Source organism: Canis lupus, chromosome 33 (assembly GCF_048164855.1).
Source record: "Canis lupus baileyi chromosome 33, mCanLup2.hap1, whole genome shotgun sequence".
NCBI lineage: Eukaryota > Metazoa > Chordata > Mammalia > Carnivora > Canidae > Canis > Canis lupus.
This window is the reverse complement of record NC_132870.1, coordinates 10,067,742-10,078,773: the sequence shown is the minus strand read 5'-3', so window position 1 is coordinate 10,078,773 and position 11,032 is coordinate 10,067,742. Positions and strand designations below refer to the sequence as shown.

General features: G+C 38.9%; 1 pseudogene; it reads left to right on the top strand.

Moving 5' to 3' along the window:
- Window positions 1–506: 506 nt before the first annotated feature.
- On the top strand, window positions 507–10,643 carry LOC140623566 (ATP synthase F(0) complex subunit C2, mitochondrial pseudogene; annotated as a pseudogene).
- The last annotated feature ends 389 nt before the right edge of the window (window positions 10,644–11,032 follow it).

Genomic DNA, 11,032 nt, shown 5'->3' with positions numbered 1-11,032 from the left:
GAGGGTGACAGGGAGGAAAGACAGAGAGGAAGCTCCTGCCATCCTTAAAGACCATGCTTTATTCTAACAATAAGAAACTATTGCCTATTGACTTGCCTCTTCCAATAAGCACTGTTTTGACAAAAGAATTGATCTGAGGGATCTACAAATTACAAAGCATTAAGTCAGTCAACTCTGGGACTAAATCATAGCAGACTTTTTAACTCCTCACCATTAAATCTGCTCATTCTGCCAGAATGTGTTGTTGAGGCACCTGGGTGGCTCAGTCAGTTAAGCATCTGCCTTTGGCTCAGGTCAAGATCCCAGGATCCTGGCATCCAGCCCCACATCAGGCTCCCTGCTCCGTGGAGAACCTGCTTCTCCTTCTCTGCGGCTCCCCTTGCTTGTGCTCCTCTCTCTCTCTCAGAAATAAATTTAAAAATCTTTTTTTTAAAAAAGTATGTGTTGTTGGGGCTCAGGAGAATAAGGCACTCTTGGCTATGTCTGGGATAACAGCCTAATGAAAGATGGAGGTAAGAAAATTAAAATAAAATAAATTCCTGTCACCTGAGATTTGAGTTTATTCAATTTCTTGTTCACCTGATACTTTTTCACACTTTTGTGGTGCGCAAAAGACGTTCAGCTTTCCAAAGTGCTAATTCTTGGATTTGGATAACCCAAGAATGAATTCTGGTAGCTGTTACAGCAGGGGCTAAAATGTGCAAATGCCTGCAGCAATTCACTCTCTGACTAAATTGTCAAACTTTTAAATTGTGTCCCCTTTGATCTTCCCTTCCTCCCCCATCCTCTCCCTACAGAGGCTCCTAGCACTGAATCTTTGTCAAAAGAGAAGATGCAGTCAGATTAGCAAACTATACCTTTCCAAAAGATTGCCACCTTTTTTGTGTTGCCTGTCATGTTTACTTCTTTATATCATTCTTGTCTAATCCTTCCTGATTCTTTTCACTTTGATTTAATGGAAATGTTCATATTTTAGGTTCATTAACAACTTAACAAAAGACATCACATTTGGTTAGTGATTGTGCTTTTAAAAAAAATCCAAATAACTACAGACTGTCACTGTCTCTAAATCAGGAGGAAAATAAGCACTTTGCAGAATATATAAGTACTTCAACTGGTAAGTTAGAATGTAGAATAAACTCTAGCGGAGAGACTTCACTAAACATGTTGCTGAAATACTGAAATGTGTACAAGGCAACACAGGGTAACACAAGGAATGCTGGGCCACAAAACATCACCTTAAAATTATAAATAGTTAATAAATATTATTAAAATAGAATATATTATATAATAAACAAATCATGCAAAAATTATTAAAATGTTAGAAAATATTTATTATTAAGCACCTGCCAAGAACCAGGCTCTATACCTCTGATTATTGTATTTTTTAAAATTTATTTTCATGATAGTCATACATAGAGAGAGAGAAAGGCAGAGACACAGGCAGAGGGAGAAACAGGCTCCATGCACCGGGAGCCCGACGTGGGATTCGATCCCGGGTCTCCAGGATCGCGCCCTGGGCCAAAGGCAGGCGCCAAACCGCTGCGCCACCCAGGGATCCCTGATTATTGTATTTAATCTCTGCACATCTGGCACTCACTGAGTGCTTACACTGTGCTAAGTCTTGGTATACCAAAATGAAAGACACAATCTTTGTCCTTCTGATGGTTCAGTCTAGAGAGGGGAAAATGACTAAACACAGTTGTCAAATGAGGTTCCATGGACCTATGCACACTTACAAAGGAATCTGAGAAAGGATGTACACCCATGATTGGAAGAATTGGAGATATTCACCAAATATCACTTTGTTAAAAAAATTTTTTTTAAGGTATAGGGAACCCTAGCATTAAGAACAAGAATTAGCCTAGCCTCACCAATCAGACAACAAAAATATTGCTGATAGCCTCAGCAGACAACAAAAGGCATTCAAATCGGTAAAGCAGAAGTCAAACTCTCCCTCTTTGCAGATGACATGATACTATATATCGAAAACCCAAAGACTCCACCCCAAGATGGCTAGAACTCATACAGCAATTCAGCAATGTGGCAGGATACAAAATCAATGCCCAGAAATCAGTGGCATTTCTATACACTAACAATGAAATTGAAGAAAGAGAAATTAAGGATTCCTGGGTGGCTCAGCGGTTTGGGCACCTGCCTTCGGCCCAGGGTGGATCCTGGAGTCCCGGGATTGAGTCCCATATCAGGTTCCCTGCGTGGAGCCTGCTTCTCCTTCTGCCTGTGTCTCTGCCTCTCTCTCTCTCTCTCTGTGTGTGTGTGTGTCTCTCATGAATAAATTAATAAAAATCTTTAAAAAAAGAAAAGAAAGAGAAATTAAGGAGTCAATTCCATTTACAATTGCACCCAAAAGCATAAGATACCTAGGAATAACCTAACCAAAGAGGTAAAGGATCTATACCCTAAAAACCACAGAACACTAATGAAAGAAATTGAGGAAGACATAAAGAGATGGAAAAACATTCCATACTCATGGATCAGAAGAACAAGTATTGTGAAAATGTCTATGCTACCCAGGGCAGTCTACACGTTCAATGCAATCCCTATCAAAATACCATGGACTTTTCTCACAGAATTGGAACAAATAATCTTAAAATTTGTATGGAATAAGAAAAGACCCCAAATAGCCAGAGGAATGCTGGGGGCATCACAATGCCAGATTTCAAGCTGTATTACAAAGCTGTGATCATCAAGACAGCATGGTACTGGCACAAAAACAGACACATAGATCAATGGAACAGAATAGAGAACCCAGAAGCAGACCCTCAACTCTATGGTCAACTAATATTCGACAAAGCAGGAAAGACTCTCCACTGGAAAAAGGACAGTCTCTTCAATAAAGGGTGCTGGGAAAATTGGACAGCCATGTGCAGAAGAATGAAACTGGACCATTCTCTTACACCATACACAAAGATACACTCTAAATGGTTGAAAGATCTAAATGTGAGACAAGAATCCATCAAAATCCTAGAGGAGAACACAGGCAACACCCTTTTTGAACTTGGCCACAGCAACTTCTTGCAAGATACATCTATGAAGGCAAGGGAAACAAAAGCAAAAATGAATGATTGGGACTTAAGATAAAAAGCTTCTGCACAGAAAAAAAAAAACAGTCAACAAAACTAAAAGACAACCTACAGAATGGGAGAAGATATTTGCAAATGACATATCAGCTAAAGGACTAGTATTCAAGAGCTATAAAGAACTTATCAAACTCAACACCCAAGAAACAAAAAATCCAGTCATGAAATGGGCAAAAGACATGAACAGAAATTTCTCCAAAGAAGACATAGACATGGCCAACAAGCATATGAGAAAATGCTCTGCATCACTTGCCATCAGGGAAATACAAATCAAAACCACAATGAGATCCCACCTCACACCAGTGAGAATGGGGAAAATTAACAAGACAGGAAACAACAAATGTTGGAGAGGATGTGGAGAAAGGGGAACCCTCTTGCACTGTTGGTGGGAATGTGAACTGGTGCAGCCACTCTGGAAAACTGTGTGGAGGTTCCTCAAAGAGTTAAAAATAGACCTGCCCTACGACCGACCCAGCAATTGCACTACTGGGGTGTTTACTCCAAAGATACTGATGTAGGGGCAGCCTGGGTGGCTCAGTGCTTTAGCGCCACCTTCAGCCCAGGGCCTGATTCTGGAGACCTGGGATCAAGTCCCACGTCAGGCTCTCTTCATGGAGCCTGCTTCTCCCTCTGCCTGTGTCTCTGTCTCTGTCTCTCTGTGTCTTTCATGAATAAATAAATAAAATCTTAAAAAAAAAAGATACTGATGTAGTGAAACATCAGGACACCCACACCTCAATGTTCATAGCAGCAATGTCTACAATAGCCAAACTGTGGAAAAAGTCTCATCCATTGACAGATGAATGGATAAAGAAGATATGTTCTATACATACAATGGAATATTACTCAGCCATGAGAATAAACAAATACCCACCGTTTGCTTAAAACTGGATGGAACTGGAGGGTATTATGCTGAGTGAAATAAGTCAATCAGAGGACAATCATCATATGGTTTCACTCATACATGGAATATAAGAAATAGTGAAAGGGATTATAAGGGAAAGGAGGGGAACTGAGTGGGAAAAATTAGAAAGGGAGACAAACCATGAGAGATTCCTAACTCTGGGAAACAAAGGGTTGTGGAAGGGGCGGTTGATGGGGAGATGGGGTAACTGGGTGACAGGCAATGAGGAGGGCAATTGATGGGATGAGCATTGGATGTTATACTATATGTTGGCAGATTGAATTTAAATTTTAAAATGAAAAAGAAAGAAGAAAGAAAGAAAGAAAGAAAAAGAAAGAAAGAAAGAAAGAAAGAAAAAGAAAAAAGGAGATAGATAAAGAATTAGCCAGAAGATAAAATGCTTAGATAGGAACAAAAGAAAGAGGGAAGATTTTTCAGGCCAAGGAAGCAGGCGTACAAAGGCAGAGAATTATGAGAGAGCAATGCACATTTGTGGGAACTGAAAATGATTATTATTAAAGCACAGGCTAGAAGATGAGGGAGGAGGCATTAGTGCAAGGTTTGGCGTGCCCTACTAAAGAGTGTGGGCTTTTCCCCAGAGGCAGAGGGAGGACAATGGAATTTTTAAGCAGAGTAGCTGAGTAACTGTATTTTTAACCTAGAAATGATGATAATCATAGATATCCTTTATTGAGTGCTCTTGTGTGCCATTCACTTTAAATTATTTATTCTTTTTTTTTTTTTAAAGACAGCTCCACATCCGATGTAGAGCTTGAAATCATGACCCTGAGATCAAGAGTCACATGCTCTATAGACTGAGCCAGCCAAGTGCCCCTATATTATTGATTCTTATTTAACAACCTTTACCATGTTGTAAGTAGGCATTATATCATCATTTTATAGATAAGTAATGCTCAGAAACTTTAAGAAACTTGCCCAAGTTTATCTGGCAGCTAAGGACCAAGGCTAAATTTTACAATGTTCTCACTTTCCTACCCTAGCTGTCAAAATAACTACTGTCATGTAGTTAGGAACAGGTGTTTTGGAGACCAACTGACTGGGCTTGAAATCCCTGCCACTTTACTTTCTGTGTGACTGTACAGCTTGTGCCTCATTTCATCATTCATAAAATGGGGATAATAAAATTCACCCAAAGTTAAATTAAGATAAATAAGATGGTACATAAAGCAGTTAGCACAAAGTCTAGCCCATAAAGTAATGCTAACCATCAGTAGAGATGGTACTAGACTAGTTGTTGTGCTTGGGCATATTTTATACTTCCATTTAAATCATTACAAGAACCAGACAAGGTGAGCATAATCATTTTATAATTAAAAAAAAAAAAAAGAAATCTAAAACTTAGAGAAATTCAGTCACTTGCAAAAAAGACATATAACTAAATGCCAGAGCTGGTTCTGCTCCAAAGCCTATACTCTTTTTCATACTGCAGAGTATAGTGTACCATTAAAGGTCTCTTGTGCATTGTACAGGATAAATTAAAGAGATAAGATAGGAGGCAGGGGGTAAAATATTTTAGAGGTTTTGCATAAATCTAAGAGAAATATGTCAAGAGTCTAAATTAAGGAAGTGGTTATGTGGAGTAAAATAAGTCAGTTAAGAGATATTGTCACTAGGGTGACAGATTGAATGTTGAGAAGTAAAGGAGAGAGCTCAAGAGGATTTTCTGGTTTTTGGATTAGATCACAGGGTAGATGATAGCCCTGAGATAAGAATGGGAAAACTGGAATTGGAAATGTCTTGGATAATTTTTATTGAATGAATGAACAAATAAATAATTTCAATTTGGAATGTATTAAGTTCACTTATGTTCAACATCTAAAAAAGATAAGTAGTAGTCTAGGAAATATTGGACAGAATTCTGTGCTAAAGAGAAAGGAAATATAAATAGGTAGTCTAAATCATTGCATGTGTAAATGGCATTTCTAGAGAGACTAAAATAAAAATAGAAGAGGATCAATGATAGAACTTTGGAATTAGGGAAGAACCTTTTTTCCACTGGACTCAAGTTAAAATGTGGAGGGATTCCACTAGAATAGTGTTCTTGGCCTATTTCTCCACTTATATCCCACGTGGTGAGCTATAGGGAAGGAAGTGAGGATGTAACCTCCTCTTCTCTCTCTTTGACTATCAGCCTTTCTTCAAGGCATTCACTGTCCCTACTTCCCAAAGTCTCAAACTGTGACTAAGAGGGGGCGTTTAATTCTACGTCTAAGCATTTGGTGGCCCATTACAAATTTCCATTCAAAGCCACATTTTATGATTAGTTTTATCAGTGATAAAGGTGGGTCTTTATCTATATGTGTTTTGATTTTAAACTTTGGAAATGAAGAAAGAAGTGCTGTTTGTGGACTCTCTAAAACCCACATAGCTGGGAAACCCAAAACTAAAGCAGCCAGAAAAAGAAAAGAACACATGAGGAAGGAGAAGAATGTACAGTATGAAACATAGGAAGAAAACCAGGAGAGAATACTGTTATCAGAATCAAAGGAGGAAGACTCTTAAACAAAAAAGTGGAATGGCCAGTAGTGTCAAGTGCTATGAAGAGGTCAGGGAGTATAAGATCCAAAACTAGTCTACTCAACTTGGTAGTTGAGAAAGGGTTCAAGGGAATGACAGAAACAGAAATATCATAATATAGTGAATATAGTAGATAGGTTACACTGATGGTCCCAATTTTTTATGCATCCTTGTACTCCTGCCCTCTGGTCAGCATCCTACCCAAAATGATAGTTGGCCTGGCCAAGTGACTTGTTTTGCCCATTGCCACATTAGGAAATATGAATTAAGTAGAGGCTTTAAAAAATGCTTTCATGTTTCATCTTTCCCTCTTGAACCCTTCCCACCACTAGAGGAACATTTCCAGGTTAGCTGTCTAGAAAGATGTGAAACACTCATGTAGTCAAGTTGAGTTGTCCCACCCAAGGCCATCCTAGACCAACTAGCCCTCAGGTCAGACCAAAAGCTGACTACCAACACCTGAGCAAGCTCAGTCAAGATCAGCCAAGTCCACAGCCCACAGCCTCATGAGTAATAATAAATGCTTGCCACCTCAAGCTACTACATTTTGCGGTGGTTATCAACAATTACAGTTAACCAGTATAGAATAAGGTACAAAAAAGTAAGCTATATTAGGTTTTTGTAATTATCTTATCTCAGAAACTTAACCAGCACAATTATCTTTCTTTTATTTCTGAGTCTTTTTAATTTCTTATATTTATAATACAATTCCCAAGCCAGTCCATCCTCATAGATTTGACAACCATTATAGGCTGCTTTCTAGCTTCTCAAGCCAGCATTTCTTCCCTATATTTCAGACTTTGACTATGTGCAATCCCTTGCCTTTTTCAACTTAGAATTAAAAAGGCATTTACAATCTGGACCTCTATCTCTGCCCCCACCCAAACTCTTCACTAGAGGATTGCATCAGAATATAAAAAACAAAAATCAAAACAAAATGACAGCTTCTCAACAGAGGTAATAGGGAGAAAATAGAAATGAGAGAAGACATAGATATGTTTGGTCCTGAGGGGGAAGGGAGGGAGGGGGCTGAATAGGCAGCATCAAACTTAATAGCATTTGGGATGATTAGTATCTAGCTTCTAGGAAAATTCATTCGTAGGAGGAGATAAGAGAGCAAGTTACCCAAGAAAAATGGGCCACACCTGAAATAGCTTTTGAGTAGCAGCAATAGAAAGAGAATTGCCCAGAAACACAGAAACATCAGTAAGTGAGCTACTGCAACTGGAGATGATGAGTCCACAGTAGAACAATCCACATACAAGTGTGACTTACAGCAATTTTGCCCCACAGGTGGTGAACCAATATCCTGCTGCAATTGGGAAAAGTGAACAATACAGGACTGTTGGCCAAGTAGCTGATGGTATTGGTGCAGATTATTAAAGTGATAGTCCTTAGAGTGTTTGGTTTCCTTGCAGGAATCATCACTCCCCTATTATACCACCTCCCCTTCTCATCGGTTATTCCTCTTCTTCCAGTTAACTCTTAGCCTTCTATTAGATTCTAGCATAAATATTTTACTGGAGATGCCTTCCCTGACCACACCAAATAGGCCAATCCTCTCCTCTTATACTTTCTTATATATGTCCTTTAGAGCACAATTGCATTCTAATCTTACAAGTTTAAGAAACTAAAAATATAATTTTTATTTGGATGATTCTTTTATCAGTGTCAGACTCCCCCAATTGACTATAAGTTTGTGGGACATATCTTTTTTCTGTTTTACTTCTCACCACTATATCTCCTATGTCTAACAAAGGGCCTTAGGCTTAGCAGGTGTTCAATATATAGTTTTTGAATAAGTAAATTGATGAATGATTAGAATGATATGTGAAAAAATTAATAAGAAAATAAACCAATAAACAAGGAAGAAACTGAACCAAAAGGAGTCAGGGAGCTTCAATGAGTTTCAAAAGCAGTTTCAAGAGCTTCATGGGAGATTTGAAGGATAGTAGGTGTTAGGAACTAAATTTTGTTCCTGCCTCCTCCACCCCAAATTCATATGTTGAAGCCCTAACTCTCAATATCCCTTGCAGAAAGGGCCTTTATGGAAGTAATTAAGTTTAAATGAGGTCAAAGGCAAGGCTCTAATCCACCAGGACTTGTATCCTTATAAGCAGAGGAAGAGACACCAGGGGTACATGAGCAAAGAGGAAAGGCCATGTGAAGGGATCCCTGGGTGGCTCAGCTGTTTAGCGCCTGCCTTCCGCCCAAGGCGTGATCCTGGAGCCCCAAGATTGAGTCCCACATTGGGCTCCTTGTATGGAACCTGCTTCTCCTTCTGCCTGTGTCTCTGCCTCAACCTCTCTCTGTGTTTCTCATGAATAAATACAATATTTTTTAAAAAAAGAAAGAAAGGCCATGTGAGGACACACAAGTAGGTGGCAATCTACAAGCCAGGAAGATAGGCCTCACCAGAAATCCACCCTATATGCCCTTTGATCTTGGACTTCCAGCCTCCAGAACTGTGAGAAAATGAATTTCTGTTGTTCAAGCTAGTCAGTCTATAGTATTTTGTTATGACAGCCCCAGCAGACTAATAGAGTAGGCTATAGATTTTAGATTCAGGAAGATGGTGTAGAGGAGGGGAAAAAAACTGAAACTTAATAGTTAGAGAAACAAATTAACACGACTGTATTTTAAATGAATAACCATGTCAAGTGTGGAGGGGATATCACACACAAGACAGGGGGTGAAGAACCAATCCAAGGAAACTTTGAGCACAGCATTTTGACTTTATACCCAAAATGTAGGGAACAAAAGAATTGCAAACAAATCTTGAACTCTTTCTGGTAGGTTTGTTTTTTATTGTAAAATTACTGCAGCAATTTTGAATCTATTCTGTGGGTATTATAAGACTGAGAAGATGAATAATGTGATGGTGTCACTGGGAGCCAGGTTCCATCTATGGAAAAGAAAAAGATAAAATTATGGAATAAAGTAACCAAAGAGAACCCTACAATTATCATCATAAAGATTCATTCAGACAAGAATTATGTATAGCTGCAAAAATCCAGGATGGAAAGTTTGATAAGAAGCAGGATATGTACACAAACCCCAAAGTATTTCCCCACAGATTACTTAGTGGTTGAAAGAGGGAAATATTAACTATATAGTGGGAAAACCAGAAAACACTTTGATTAGGTGATCAAATTAACGTCATCAGTAAGGGGAAGGCAGACATTGTATGTGGTACCCTAAGAAAGACATATTGCTGATGTCATATAATCTGAAATCATCAGGAAACACCACACAAACCCAAAGTAATGAACATTCTAAAAAGTAGCTGTCTTGTATTCTTTGAAAATATCAGTATCATCAAAGATAAAGAAAAGCTGAGGGAATCTTTCATATTTGGATACTAAAGAAATAAGGCAACAAATTCCAATATGTGATCCTGAACTGAATCTCATATTAGAAGGGGAAAAAATGCTATAAAAGACATTATGAGGGCAATTGACAAATTGGATTATGGACTATAGACTGGATAAAAATATTCTTTCAATGTTAAATTTCCTGAATTTGACAACTCTACTATGATAATGTAAGAGAATATAATTTTCTTAGGAAATACACAATAAAATACTAAGAAGTCAAAGAAAATGACATTGCAACCTACTCACAAATGGTTTATAAAAATAAAATGACATATATATGGAAAGAATGAGAGACAATATAATAAAGCAAACATGGCAACGTGTTCAAAATTGTTAACTCTGGATAAAGCAAATATGGGAGCCCTCTATTATTATTTCAACCTTTTTGTATGTTTGAAATAATTTCAAAATAAGACAGATGAGAGCCTCAGCAGCTTGGCAGCCCCACGTCCCCTGACCTCACTTATTCCTAGCTACAGCTTCTGAGCCAGCACCATTTCAAGGGACATTGACACAGCAGCCAAGTTCATAGGGGCTGGGGCTGCCACTGTAGGGGTGGCTGGCTCTGGGGCTGGAACTGTGTTTGGGAGCCTCATCATTGGTTATGTCAGGAACCCCTCTGTGAAGCAACAGTTTCTTCTACACCATTCTGGGCTTTGCCCTCACAGAGCCGTGAGGCTCTTTTGCCTGATGGTGGCCTTTCTCATCCTTTTTGCCACGTGAAAGAGCCGTCTCCACCTCCCATAGCTGTTTCTCCCATGTCTCATCGGCCTGTATGCTCCTTTTCCTATACCTACGTAGGCAGCCTGAAGAAAGTAGTTGGCTCAGGGTTTAACAGAGGGAAGACAAATAAATACTGTATTAATAAGGGGGGAGGGATAAGCATAGTAGGCCAGGTTTTCTACCCCTACAAAGAGAATCCTACCATTTTGAAGGGTTAAGTTTAATTAATGAGAGATTATTTAAAAACACACACACACACACAAATATCTTCCTGCTTTGATCTCCAGATCACCTGCAGAAAAGCACTGGCTTTGGGGACAAACAGGGACTAGAAACTAGGCCAGCTTCTTGCATACCAAGCCAGCTCCTTGGCACATTTCTTCTAGCTT